This window comes from Lonchura striata, chromosome 1, assembly GCF_050655825.1.
Source record: "Lonchura striata isolate lonStrDom1 chromosome 1, ASM5065582v1, whole genome shotgun sequence".
Classification (NCBI taxonomy): domain Eukaryota; kingdom Metazoa; phylum Chordata; class Aves; order Passeriformes; family Estrildidae; genus Lonchura; species Lonchura striata.
The window spans coordinates 25,580,667-25,595,921 of record NC_140703.1 but is presented as its reverse complement, the minus strand read 5'-3'; positions in this window follow the sequence as shown (position 1 = coordinate 25,595,921).

Genomic DNA, 15,255 nt, shown 5'->3' with positions numbered 1-15,255 from the left:
AGGACTCAAGGGAACGAGGTGCAGCTGAGGCAGGGGATGTTTAGGCTGGATATAAGGAAAAGGTTTTTCATCCAGAGGGTGATTGGACACTGGAACAGGCTTCCCAGGGAAGTGGCAACAGCACCAAGCCTGACGGAATTTAAGAAGTATTTGGACATGCTCTCAGGCATATGGTGATTCTTGGGGTGCCCTGTGTAGCACAGGCGTGGGACTAAATGATCCTTGTGGATCCCTTCCAACTCAGCACATTCTATAAGTAGAATGTAAAGAATGCTGCAGGAGTTGCCTCCCACCCTTGGCTCCCTCAGGCTTAAACTGGGACACTTGGGAAGTTAGAAGTTAAAGCTAAGGGAAGGAAGTTAAGGGTGTGGCAGTGCAAATAAACTCAGTGATGGGGCTGAACACCTCTGCACAACCCCTGGCTTGGCTCCTGCTAAAAAGTCAGAGCAACAAGTACCTGCAGCTGGAAGAGAGCATGCCACCTGTTGCTCTCCTTTCATTTTTGTGCCTGTGGGCTTGTTGTCTCTTTGTCCCTCCAGATCACACTGAAACAAAGTTCTCCTCCCCAGTACTGCAGAGCCCTAAAGTCTGCCCATGTCCCGAGCCCCCACTAGCCCTGCATCTGTCCCCATGCCCACCCCCATCCCTTGCCCATCGCCCACATCCTGAGCATGAAAGCAGCCGGATTAATCCGGCACAGAGCACATTGTGTGTGAGTCATGACAGGCTCACTAAGGCGTGCAGTGCTGATAAAAGGCAGCTCTGATGGGCTCTGTCAGGGATCCCAGAGAAACAGCATGGAAAAAATCTGCTAACCCACATCCCAGCCTGGCAGCCAGGGCCTGGAGACAGCCAGGCACTGAAGGGAGCACGGGGAAGGGCTCCTGAACCAGGCTCAGCTGTGGGGAAGCCCCTGATCCCAGGCATGGGCTGGTGCTTCCTGGGGCTCTTGGGTCATCCAAGAGTTCGTGGGGCCAGAGGAGGGCTGGTGCAAGGCCCCAGGTCCCAAGGCTGGACTCTGGGATAACCACCCTCTTGTCAGCTGGCCAGGGTATTTCAGGCATTTATGAAGCCATATAAAGGGAAGTCTGTCTGATCCTTCTGTGCATCTTTCTGCCTGAAACTTCCCTCTGGATAATTTTCTCCGTTCAGTTTCTCACAGCTGTGGACCTTAAGGTAGTTTATTCCCCAGTCCTTTGCGATTAGCAGAGCTGCTCCTAGAGGACCATCAAGAGAGACCATGGCCCAGCAATATCCAGTGGCCTCTGGTGTGCTGGAAAAATGCCTTATAAACCACCAACAGCCTGTGGTATGTGAAATCCTGCCACAAACAGGTGTGTAGCTGACTGTAACACTGTCCCAAAAGGTTAACAACTGTGTTTGCTGCAGAAAGGGTTCAGCCCCAAGCCCCAGGGGATTCAGCAGCTTGCCTGACCACAGAACTGGAGATAACAGGGACCACAGCATCAGTGATATTGTGGAGAAATCAGGATAACATTTATGTGCACCACTGAGCTGGGAGGAGTTGCAGCCATGGGGTCTGTGTGGAGGGGAAGGCAACAGCAGCAGATTTCAAAACAATCTAGATAAATTGGAGAATTGGTCTCAAATCAGCAGGATGGAAATCACACAAGAGCAGGCATAAAATACCACAATGAGGTGTTGGAACTCAAATACAAAATTGGGACTAATTGTATAAAGAGCAGTGCTGCAGGAAAAGCTCCCCAGATTGCAGACAAAAAATTAGTCAAACTGTCATGCTGTTTCAAAACAGGTTGATGGGACCCATTAATGAGAGATTCATAGGGCAGGCATAGGAGAAAATGACTACGCTGTAGTTGGACTGAGGATGCTGGGCACAGCACTCTCCAAACTGGGTAAATAAGCTGGGGAGCCCTCTGAGGTGCAGAAGCAAGCTCCACAAAAGCTTTGGAAAACATAATCTATGAGGGCAGATTGAAAGAATTGGGTTTGTTTAGTCTGGAGAAGAGAAAACTAACAGGGAGCATTAACAGCCCTTCAATACATAAGGGCTTGTCCTAAAGACTGCAGAGTCCAAGGAAGGAACATGAGGAGAGCTGGGGTTGATTTGCAGAATAGATTTAGGCAACAGAGTAATAATAGGAAACCTGTGGAGCTGATGAGGGACACTGCAGGTTATCACTCATGGGTACAATGTAAGTGGAGTTGGAGAGACACTTGTCAGGAAGGGTTCAGGGATAGCAAATCTTGTTTCAGAAGATGAGGGCATTTACGAGGCCATAACCAAGCACTCGGTGCTGCACTCCTTCTCTGCCCTGCTCCCCAAGTGAACCCACAGCTTTAATTGCAGCCCCTTTCTGACCTCCAGCAAAGCAAGGGAATAGGATTACTCCAAGGGGAAAGCTATAAAGTGATCTTCCATGTCCCTTGCCTCCCCACTCCATTTGCCATGCATGTGCCAAATAATAATACCCATCCCAAAGATCTTACTGTCCAAATAGATGGGACAGAGGAAAATTACTGCTCAGTAAGAGATGTGGGGGCTACAGAGGAGTGTATCAGCAGAAGCTGAGAGAAAGGGACCTGTTTAACCTGGAGGAAAAAGGGAATCCTGGATACGGGGGAATATATTTGCAGTATTCAATTAGCTAAAGGAAGTTAAAGAGAAGACAAAGCCAGGCTGCTCTTGGAGGAGGCCAGTGAGAGAATGAGAAACAATGGGCACAGGTTGTAACCAGAGAAATATTCATTGAGGTTAAGAAAAAAAATCTTGTCTGGTAGGATATTTCATCATTGGAACAGGTTTCAGAGAGATTGTGAAATCCCTGTCCTTGGAGATCTTCAAAATTGAACTGGACAGAGTCCTGGACAACGCAACCTAAACAACACAACCTGTTGAAAACAGCCTTGCTGTGAGTGGGGGCCAAAGTTGGAGCCTGCCTGTCTCACCTGAGGTGTTCTCTGACAGGTATACTGTGCCACAGAAGCTCCCTATGCACCTGAACCCTGACAGTATGCTTCATACAGGATCCTCTCTGCCACACTGGACCCTCTTCCTACAGGCATTTCTGGCCCCTTGCTCCGTGAGCGTTTCTTTGGTCTTTGTGTTCTGCAAAGCTGAATCCCCACAGTGTGGGAACCCCAGGCTTACTCTGGGGTCCCATGTGGTGGTGAAATTTCTCCTCCAACCCATGCTTCCAAAGAAAAACTCCGCAGGCTTTAGCTGTTCGGTCTCAAGGCAGTTTCTTGTGAGTTATCTAAAAGATTGTCTTCTCGGGCTGCGGCTGTTTGGTCAGCAGCCCAGGCAGAGAGACACACACACCCTGACATCCTCTCTGTCTGCTGTCTTCTTCTTCTCTCCCCCCGCCCAGGGCTGCTGCTATCTTTTATATGATACATTATGTATTACATGTTTATACTTTTCCCCCAATACCTACTGCCTATATTACAAAGTGTTTTTCTACTCTAAACCAATCTGTGAGTGCCAGCATCACCAAGAACATGGAGGCAAGGAAAAGGAAGAAGGAAGAACAGGATCAGCCCACTTTCCTCCATCTTAGAACTTCTGACCCCCATGTACAAAGTAAAAACCCCCCTGTACAAGTGTTAAAACCCCCCTGTACAATACTAAAAAAATTTCCCCTCTGTTTTGTAACTACTTTTACTATACTATCTAACCTTTTGTGACTGCTTGTTCCACCTCCAAAGTTGGTAACTCATTTCATGGCTCAAACTCAAAATCACAGCTGTTTCCAGCTGCCTGCCAGGGTCTAAAATGCTTCTGACCAAGGCCTGGAACCTCTAAAAATGTCTGAGAGACATTCTGAGTTCCAACACCACAGTTCCCATCAGGCCCCAACCCAGTGTAAAGCCCAATGTAATAACAACATTTCTTGACCATGATTCACAACAACAGCTACCACCCAAGTTCTTGGCTCATTGTGTAGCCCAATATCTAATGGTGTTCAGTTCAACCCAATATTATCTGCATCTGTGCCCCCTCCCATTCTAGTTTCAGAGCCTGGCCAGCACTGAGCCCATGCTGTTCCTATTTGCAAACCTTAAGCACCCTGGCTGCTGCTTGCAATGAGGAGGGAGCATTTGGAGATGAACTTTTAGCACTGCAAGCTGTAGGGAAAGCTGAGGTCCTTGCTTGTCTGATTTATTGATGCTTCCCTAATTGTGGAATGCCAACCATACATGGAGATCTGCAGAAAGAAAGGACTTGGATTGAAGGAAAGAGAGGTCATGCAGGCAAATCAGACACAGGCACCAAGAAATTGTTTTGTTTTGTTTTGTTTTCTGTGCTGCTGGAGTGAATGTAATAAATGTGCATCTGCTGAGCTGTTTCTACTGACAGAGTTTTTCCTTGTTTCAGATTTGGCCTTAACTCTTCTTAGTAATCCTGATTTGCAGTGATTTGCCCAGGAAGAGTATGTGTGCATACATATGAGAGAGGGAGAGACAGTGCTCATTCCCAAAGCAGACATTTTGTTCAACCTCTGCCAGCCATTTTTTGGATGGAAGTATTTTTTCCTTCATTCTTTTGGGTCACAGTCTAAGCATGAATTTGAAAATGATCCATAGAAGTAAGATTTAATGAGCCTGTTGACATAGTAATACAGCAAAATGACAAAAAAAAAAAAAAAAAAAAAAAAGGCAAAAATCATAGAAACTTTCTCTAGACCTTCCTCCCTACAAATGTGAGTTACTTTTTTATTGAAAGTTAATCTACAGCAACCACTAGAGAACAAAATTTGTTCATTTCAGAGACAGCAATCTGTATCAGTTCTTTGTGTACCACTCATACATCTTTGTGCCTTCTTCTCTTCCCTCCCTTGAGATGAAGCAGAGCTCTGGCTCAGCAGCCGGCAGCTGTCCCTGATTACAGAGGCTTAAGGTTTTACCTCTGAGGAGCCGAGGGGGAGCACAGGGGGTCCCTGTGTGCAACTGCACACAACTCTGCTCTGGCACTTCACTGCACATGCTGTCACTCCTCCCTTCCAGATTTGCTCTTCCAGACCTCCTTACATCATCCCTCTCCTCCCTTAGCCCTCTTTATCCTTCTTGCCCACAAGACAGATCCTGTTATCTGTCCCATCCTAGTACCAGAGCTGAACAGCTCTGACTTGAAGGCACACCAGAGAAAATGCAGTCTGCTTTATACTTTGGGTTAATCAAACTAATCCAGCACTTTGAATCTAGCCTGCTGTGGCATGGCCAAATGCAGCATCCATATTAGGCTCTACAGCAGACAGGCTGTCATTGGGTTGAGGTTTCTGAGTCACGCTATTGAAGCCACAATCATGGCAAAGCATTTTATTAATAACTTTTGTTACAGAACTTTATCCCAACAGTCTAAAAATGGTGCTATTCATAATTGCACTTCGATCTTGAGCATGGGGATATTTTGTCATTTATTTATGTCAAGTGGGTTTGGGTTTATTTTTTTTTTTTTTTTGCTATTTTAAACTTTCTTCACTGTAAACTGAAGGCTTGCTCCTGCCCTGCTTCAGTTGTTGTAATACAGCTCTGATTAGTGAAGCAGGTTTTTCCCAGATGTGCAGACCTAAGGGTTAGTTCTAGTTCAGGTCTAGGACAAGTTGACTGGCAGCAGGTCACAGACACAGCTGACCAGAGCAGAGACTCTACGTTTGAGTATGGCTGGTGCTGAGGAGGCTTTAAGAAAGAAACAGCTTCTTGCAGCACAGCAGCAGCAGGCTGTGGGTGGCAAAGTCTGTGTAGCACCTTTCTGCACTAAACTTGGACCTATTCTCTGGAAATATTTCACATTCCCCTGAAACAAAATGAACTAAAACAGAACCATTTCCTATGAATGAAGTCGGGATGGAACATAAAACCTAGGCAGGGAAAAATATATATATATATATTTTTGAAGCAGCAGAGAGAATTATTTCATCCAGCATCCAGCTGATCGGTAAAGAGAGTCAGCCCTGAGGAAAAAGCCATTAATACACAAACACATTTTATGCTGGCCAAGGTGAGAAAGAAAGGGCTGTAGGTACTGAGGTGACAGCTACTTTAGGATCAAAGGAGAAGGCTGAGAGGAAACTGTAAAACTAGCTTCAGATCTGTGTGGGGGAGGCTGTGGGAACAGAGGGGGAAACTTAATTAAAATGTGGCAAACAATGACTATATTTTCTGGGAAAGGAGCAGCAATGATATCACCTCCAAGATACTACACCTGAGCAAACATTATCCAAAGCTGGCTTCAACTAGGGCTTCACTGCCAGTATGGTAATGCAGATCTAATCTTGACTTTGAAGGGTAAGAAAAGTAACTGAGTGGGGAGACTTCAGTTTGCCAGTGGTCCTCAGTATTCCTTCCCTCTTGAATGGGTAATTGCTAGGCATGGCAGGAGATGTGGCTGTCTCATTCATGTCAATAATTTCTGACAAGGTCTAAAAAAAGAGAGAGAAAGAATATGGCACCAGCACTGAGGCGTGTGGCCCAGAACTTCTGCCAGGTGAAATTCTGTAGCAAACACAGCTCAGGGAGAAAACAGGAGTATCAACAGCAGAGGGTGGCCTACAGGTCACCAGGTCTGGGCCTCATCATAATGACAAGTGTCCTGTCCCCTGACTTCAGGGGATTTTTTGCACCCAGGTAGATGTTGAGCTGGGAAGGCAGCAAGACAGGTTTTGCCCAAGCAAGCTCTACACCAGTGCAGAGAAAGGAATATAAGTACAAGAAAATAACAAACTGACTAGAATGCCACTGTTGAGCTTGAGCATAAAGAAGACATCTATACAGAGTGAAATCTAGGTTGATTTACTAAGAATTAATATGAAAGCATAGCAAAAGCTAGGGAAGTTAAAATCAAGAAGTCCTTGGAAAAAAGAAAGAGATGTAGAATTATAGGCTAATTAATTCAATTTCAGTTACAGGAAAAATTGTGGAATTAGTAATGAAAAAAGCAATTTGTAAGAAACTGGAATGTAATGGGATGAGTAGCAACATATTAGCTTCATAGTCTGGTCTTGAATAACACATCTAATTTCCTTTTAAAACAAGCAGACAGACCTCACAGGCCAGTAAGGAGAAGCAGATGTCAGTATCTTGACTGGAGTGGGTCCTTTGACACTGTCTTGCATGAAATTCTCCTAAGTCAGGAAGAAATGTGTGGTCTATCTACTGCAGAGCAGACACAGCTCTGGTACTCAGGAGGCTGTGAGCAGGACTTCCCTCTCCGCAGACAGGAACTTGTTGAAGAGAGGTTTACAGGTCTCTGTCTCCAACTGCAGTTTGTTGGTGACTTGAACTGTGGACCAGAAGAAAGATTATTGAATTTGCACAATGCCCAAAGCTGGAAGGATTTGCAGGGACATCAAAGACAGGATTCAATTTTTTAAAAAAAGCAAACAACAGCCTGACAAATTCAATAAAAAATCAGGGAAAAAAATCAGGGAAAGGATGTAGTAGAAATCCATGTGAGGGTCCAAACTGAGGAATAACTGACTATACAATTATGGATATGGAATTACTGGAGCTATGATTACAGTTAAAGTTAGGTTTAGGGTTTAATGAAGATTAAAACTTGAAATGTTTGTCATCAGTGCAGTACTCTTGGAAAAAGAAAAGAGAAAAAAGAGAAAAAAAAGTGGGCTAAATAAATACAATAAATAAATACAATCCAGACAAAACCAAGAAGCATCAGAGTCTGGAGAAAAATCTGGGAGGAAAATCCAAGTCTTGGTAAAGCTTAACCTTAAGAAAAAAACTGTAATTAGCACAGTAAGTCTTGTAAGTTCATGAAAAATTGCAACAAGGGGAGAAAGACCAGTCACTTCTACCTGCCCAAAACAGAGAGCTACAGAAATAACAATAGGCTTAAACTCAAACAAGAAAATTCAAACTTGATGTCACAAGAAAGGGCAAATAGATGGAGGCGATGCATAAAGTGTCCAGGCATGAAGCCTCCCTAAGGGGAGAGCTTCAAGAACATTGGGTAGCTGTCAGGAATGACAGCAGTGTCCTGCCTCAGGGGTTTGGAGAGGGACCAGAGATTTGGGTTTAGGCTGGGGGAGCTGAGCTCAGCTCCTGGGGGAGCTGAGGGGGAGGGGAAGGCCTGTATGTGGAGGCCTTTTTAGGAGTATTCACTAGGACAGGAAGGGAGGAATACTAGGATGTTTCTCCTTCCTCCTTCTTCAGTCTGCCCCTCAAATCTTCATTTTCCCTCTGTGTGTTTCCATTTACTGCCCTTGCAGTCCCTAATCTGCAGCAGGTGTCACTGAGATTTCTGCATTTCTCCAGCTGCTGCTGAATGCCTGAGGATCAGGAGGCACCCATCCAGACCAACCTTATCCTGGGAAGGTGAAGGATGCATAGCTAGGTGGAACAGCACTGAAAGCCCTGGAGGTAGGGCTTGCTACTCCTGGTGCTACTAGAGAGATGGGGTGAGGAAGCAGTTATTGCTGTTGTAGAAGGAAGCTGCCTGCAGCCAGCATCGCAGCAATGTCAACAGAGGATGATACTTTGGGACCTTTGAATTGTGTTTCTGTTTTTTGTGATCAGAATTTAATTGTTCCTCGACATGAAGGCACAGACTCAGATTTTCAGCTGGTAAGTGCCAGCTGAATCACTTGGAACTCCATGTATAAGCTATACACTGGGACCTACAGCACACTCTTAAAATCCCCAACTCCAACAGTGAATGAAAACCTAGTCCCTCCCTTAAATATTCAGCTTTAATAATGACTCTGATGATCAATAGAAAACTTGGAATAAGATTTTCAGCTTGTGTAAATTGGCTGATTTAGATTTTATTGAAAGTAACAGTGCCAGCACATCAACAAAGCAACCTGGCCATATGAGCTCATAAAATCCAATCTAAATTATTTACTTTCGAAGAAAGATTTGTTGTAAGTATTTTCCTGGCCTTTTAAGTGTTAACAGATTATTTGTTCAATGGCAGTTTCATATGCATTGCTAATTATTGCTAATAATAATTTTTCATTGCACTAGAAAATCATCAGAAATGCACTTGACAGTACATTCTCTTTCCTTGTGTATTTTTACTGGCAAAACCCATCTCTGAGTATTTATTTTCATTCAGCTCAACATTGCTGATATACACAGAAGGACCAGGAGCTGCACTAAAAGCTGCTATGTGCAGGATATTATATTCCTATGTGTCAAGTCCTCTCCTAATGTCAATCAGTGTTAAAAATAGAGGGAGTTATCACAAATGTAGCAGCCTCATCAAATATTCTTTGTCCCACACTCCTGCCTTTCAGGCCATGTTCAGAGCTCATGGCATAGTCCCTCCTGCTTCACCCTTGGCACCAGCACAGTACACTTTGCTACCACATGGTTCATGAGCCTTGACTCCTGTTGAGTCCCCATCCCCTCGCAAGGATGCTCTTCCAGTGTGCCAGAACAAACCAGCACCTTCAGCCCAACCTCACTGCAGCCAGGGAGAAGTGACAAATGCTTTCTTGGTGGCAGAAGCAGCCCCATTGTCAGAAATCAGAAGAATAATTTCCTGGTTACAGTAGCCTTCAGATACATGGATCCAACTTCAACTCCCAGATAAAACAATGGGAGTGATATATTGGCTATTCTGTTTCGGTGACTGAGCACTCAAGAGCAGGAATGCAGCTCCCAGAGGCGCGACACAGGGACTTGAAGAGATTGGCTGTATTTTCTTCCACTTAAAACTGGGAGAGGTGAATAGCTGGTGAAAATGGGGAGGAGATTGATGGCTTTGGAAACTGCATGGCCCTCTTGCTATGTGGGACAGCTTTGGTACAGAGAGTCAGCTTCAAGCCTGACCTCGCCCTCCCTGACCTGTCAGTAACCTCAACCCTGACCTTGGAAGCACCATCTTTCTCCCTGGGGAAGAACAGTTTGGAGAATAGTGGGAAAATGTGAGTGGTGATCAGGTCAAGATGATTTTACTTTCCAGGAGAAGGCAGGCTGTGAGGCATGCAGAAGCTTAATGTCCTTCACGTGCTTTGGTATTCAAGGTGCAGGAACATTGTGTTCACACTTTAGTTCCAAGCATGGTCCTATCTCATTACACTTCTCCATGGAGTGCTTTCCTGTCTGCTCTGCTGAATCCCCATCTTCATTGCATTTTGGATGCCATCACAGCAGTCAGACCACATTTCTGATGGAATTTATTGAGTCTCTCCTTCTTCAAAAGTCATCAAGATTAAAACCAGGCTCTTTCCAGAACCAGATATTTCAGCGGCATGAGCCCCAAACCCATCTTCTAGCTCTCTGCTTCCCCCTGCAAGATCACCCCCTTCCCTTGGAGCTGCCTCTCCGCTGCTTTCCCTTTCTCATAACCAGCCATCCTTCACTGTGCTGTGTCTATAAAACACTCAGTGCACACGGCAGCCGAGGGGGAGGGACCAAGGTGCTGGTGGAAGCCACTCAGATTTCACATTTATTTAACAACCGTGGCTGTTCTTGTTTGATTTATCTTCACACATACATTTGACAGATATGGTCTCATAAAAACTCCACAGAGTAAAAACAGCAGAAAGGCCTGCAGCCATACTGCATCAGCATTCTGTCTGGCTCCAGCTCCAGAGCTAAGCATAGATCAAGCTCACTGCAGCTGGCAGCACCCCTCACTTGGAAAACTTCTGAGTTTGCAATGCCTGAAATGCAGAGTGCTTAAGTGTAGCTGGTCCTGAGTTTCCCAGGTGTCTGGGCAAAAAATGAAAAAGGTGATGATTTTCTCATACCTTAAAAAATCCTGCTGCATTTCACATAAATTGCTTTGTTCAAGTAAGTTTACATTTAAGTGGCAAATCTCATCCTATCCCCAAATCTGCCAGGGTACAGCAGCATTCAGAATATCTTGAGAAAGCTGTAATTTTTATAGCACTTCCAAAAACACCTCTCCCAAATTGCAGCAGTTAAGGAGTAAGCTTGCTTCACCCTTTCCTTATAAGCTTGCTCTATCTGTATTTCTGCAACATTCCCTTAAAAAAATGAGGTCTTATTTAATGAGTCAGATTCATGCTATTGTGGTTCTGACAAATACATTTTCACTGGAGTGGAATTGTAAAATTTGTGCACAAAGCAGCTACTATATGGTTTGGGATATAGGCTTCAGAAAAGCACAACCCACTTCAACATATGCATATTTCACAGTGTTTTTTTAAAAGGGGAGCACACCTGAAACTCTCATTCCTATCATCAAGAGAGGCAAAGTGAAATAGCTGTAAATAAAGTCCCTGGCGTTGCTCAGAGGTAGGAGTCCAGCTGCCTTTGGGTGGCGTTGTATTACATTATTAACTAACAGCCCCCACGCCTGGGAGCTGGCAGCCTGGTCTGGAGAAGGAGCTCAGAGCCGAAAGTGAAAGGCCCTGTGTTCCAACCTGCTGCTGTGGTGGCCACTTCATTTTTTTATATGTTACTGACACGTATGAAATAACATTCTTAATGCTTGCCACGCAGAGATAAGGCAGATATTGTTCTGTTAACAAAAAAAAAATGTGAAGGCCCCTGTTTCGGGCCCACAATTATCTTGGCTGGTTAAAACCACTGGATAAGATTAGTGGGAGAAATGAACTGCTTCTCTGTGGGCAGATATTTGTGGTTCCCTCTCTCATCAGGGGTGATTTTTCTCAGCTATAGAAATGTCACCTTTTCTAGTTTAGGTAAATAACTAAGGACTATGCAACACGGGTTTGGAAAGTTTGTGTTTTCCCAACTATGGATAACCTTTTTTGGTTTTATGGCTATTTCCTGTACTGCTGGTCCTCTTGGTGCCATGTTCACCCAGTTTTCATGGTCACACCGAGCAGGGTCACATCCCCACACACTTCATACATGCAGTTCAGTGCCTGGTAGGGAGTTATTTTTCAAAGGAAAGGACTTTCAGGCAGTGGTTCCCTCTCTCCTTTGGGACAGTTTTCCCCAGCTATGGAAATGCCATATTTTCTGGTTTTAGCAGAAAAAGAAGCAATTGCAGACACACTGCCTTCAAGACACACTTGCCAACTCTCCTGTTTTCCAACAGCACTAGTCAAAGACCAGATACTACTGCTCATCATGGCCTGATGTTTTCTCTCCCCCTTAACTCTGTTGCTGGCAGATGAAAAATCTAATTTACCTTTGTTAGTAACTTCAGGGCACCCAACCCCAGGGCCAACCTCAGACTTCTTTCTGGAGTGTGAACCATTTGAAAAGAGATTACTTGTGGACAATGTGTTAATTATAGTGCCTGTTATTGTACACATTGTTCCACAGAAGCGCCACACACCTTGGGCAGTGTCTGGGCTTGGACACAAACCTTATCATAGAACATAGAATTGTTAAGGTTAGAAAAGATCTCTAAGATCATTGAGTTCAACCATTAACCCAGCACCAAATTGTTCACCACTAAACCATGGCTTCAGGTACCACATCCACAGGGTTTCTCAACACCTCCAGGGATAATGACTCTGCCCCTTCCCCAGGCAGTCCATTCCAGGGCTAGACAACCCTTTCAGTAAAGAAATTTTTCCTCATTCCCAATTTAAACCTCTCCTGGTGATTTCTCTTGTCCTGTTACTTGTTACCTGGGAGAGGAGACTGACCCCCACCTGGCTAAAGCCTCCTTTCTGGTAGTTGTAAAGAGTGATAAGGTCTTCTCTGAGCCTTCTTTTCTCTAGGCTAAATACCCCCAGGTTGCTCAGCTGCTCCTCATAAGAATTGTGCTCCAGATTCCTGTGACAAACCAACAGTGAAGGCCCAGGGTCTGACATGAGTCCTTTCAGAAACAGCCCACCTTGGCCAGAGGCAGGACAAGACAAACTGCCTCAGAAAGCTTCAGGCAACATGGAAAGGAAGGTCCCTGGTGCAACAAAATGAAATATCCATATATGAAACTCAGCTATCTCAAGAAGGGGGACCATATATCCTGCATATAAATGCAGAAAACAAGGGCACCCTCACACTGATGGCATAGCCACCAATATGCAACATTTCTATCCTTCTTTTTTATCGTGTATAGCTAGAGAGCCACAAGGAATGTACTGACAAGCAGTCAAGGAACTCAGCTGCTGGTTCACTATGCAGGACTTGGGAGCTGGAGGGCGAAAGTGATGCATGGAAATCAAATTAATTTTAAACCGCAGGCAAGAGAAGAGACTTGCTAGCAGTTACTTAAGAGAAGCTGCTGACTGTTTAAATACCATTCAGAAGATTAATGTCAGCCCACAGAACCACTGAAAAATTAGGGCTGAATGGGACCTTGAAAGGTCAGACCAGTCCATTCCACTAACCCAAGCAGGATCACCTAAACCTTGGACATGCCTGACAGATGTTGCTTAACTTGATCTTAAAGCTCTCCACTCCCTAGGCAGTCTATTCTTTATTATCCCTGTCATTAAAAAGTTTTTCCTAACATCTAAATTGAGCCTTTCCTGCTGTGACCTAAGCTTTCTTTTTTCTTTTTTTCCCTCCTCTCCTCCATCACAGACAAGGAGCAATGATTATGCCTTTTGTATGTGCTTAAAGACTTCAGTTCTCTCCTCCTTTGGGTTAGAGAATTTCAGTTCTTTCAGGTTTCCCTGGTAGGTAATGGCTTCTCCATTTCCACTTGTTCTCCCTGCTCTCTGCTGGGCTGGATCCAATTACGCCACATCTCCCCTTAACTTATTTTCCATCACCTCAACACCATGACATTGCTGACTTGCATTCAGCTTTTGATCCTTTTCCTGAAGAATTGCTACTTAACCCATCACTCCCTCCTCCATACTCCGTACACTCATATTGTTGCTCCAAGTGTACAACCTTCCACTTCTCTGTATTCAACTGCCTCCTGTTTCTTCCAGACCATTTCCCCAATTTGCCCAGTTTTAAACTCTAATCCTGCCCAACACTACATCTATGGTTTTATTTAATGTGTAAAATGGAAGCTTTTATGTTTATCCTTTATAACAAAACATAATAAAAAAATTAAGCCAAACAGCCAGACGGAGGGTGAAACCCCACTCATGGCCAGCTTTAACCTGGACAAGAAGGTGCTGGCAGCAGTGCCCTGGGTGAGGTTATTCAAGCAGGTTTGTACCAAGTGACCTCAGCCACAACTCATAAGGCTTCTCCTCCAGGTGCTCCACCGTCCTTATGTGGAAGCGTTCAAGGCCAGGCTGGATAGGGCTTGAAGCAACCTGATCTAGTGGAAGGTGTCCCTGTCCATGGCAGAGGGTTGGAGTGAGATGTTCTTTAAGGTCCCTTCCAACCCAAGCCATTCTGTGATTCTGCAGGAGTGCGTTTTCCCAGCTGGCAAACACCAAACTGCTCTGAGAGCCACACGAGGTTCCTGCAGTCAGGCCTCTCCCGCCTCTCCTCTGCACCTAAAATCTTTTTGTGTGGCTGTGTCTCTGTCCCAGCTGGCTCTGACCCACACAGCCTCACCTCCCCCTCACCCTCAGCCATCCCACTCCGTCACCCAGGCCCTGTGTGCCAACAGGATCTTCCCCAACTTGGGGAAGTGCCACAGGAAGGACAAGATTAAATAAAAATAAATGAGGATGGTAAAATCTGTGTTATTTTAGAGGTAAATTGTGGGAACTCAGAACAAGGGGAATATCTCCCTGTCTGCCCTAGGGTACCCTGACTCCCAAAAAACCATTAACTTTGACCCTCATTCATAGAGAAGACTCCTAAGCCTCAAAGTAGAGACCGCAAAAGTGTAAAATAGATTATAAAGAGTGTAGAGAGTAGTTTAGTATGTCACATGAGTGAGAAATTTAGGTTTTAAGATTTTTAACATATTGTAAATAAGTACAACATAGAAGATACAGAGTGTTATCTCAAGTCCCTTTCTTCTTCCTTCTTCTACTTAGGTTTAAGTAGTATCTTGTAGTTAAGTAAAAAAATCCACATTATGAGTCTTTAAGAGTCAGTTATTAAGTTAGAAAGACAAATAATCTAAGTATCACTTTAACACAAATTTGTTGACCATTTTTGTACTGTTTTCACACATAAAAAATCTAGACACAAACAGTATACTAAAATCATAACATAAAATAACAATAAAACAAAAACCTAAAGACCAAAAAAGTCCAGTAAATCTACTTTCCCTAACAAAAAACTACTTCAAAAAGATTTCCCCCTACTAAAAGAACCCACAAGAAGTTACCCAACGTAAAACCCGCAAACTCACAGTAAATCGCTGTTATTTTTGAGGTAAATCCGTCACTTTTGAGGCAGCCCCGTTTTGCGGCCCGCGGCTGCCCCCTGGCGGACAGCAGTGTCCCGGCTAGGGCGGTGTCCCTCGGGCACAGGTTACACAGGGGACACAGG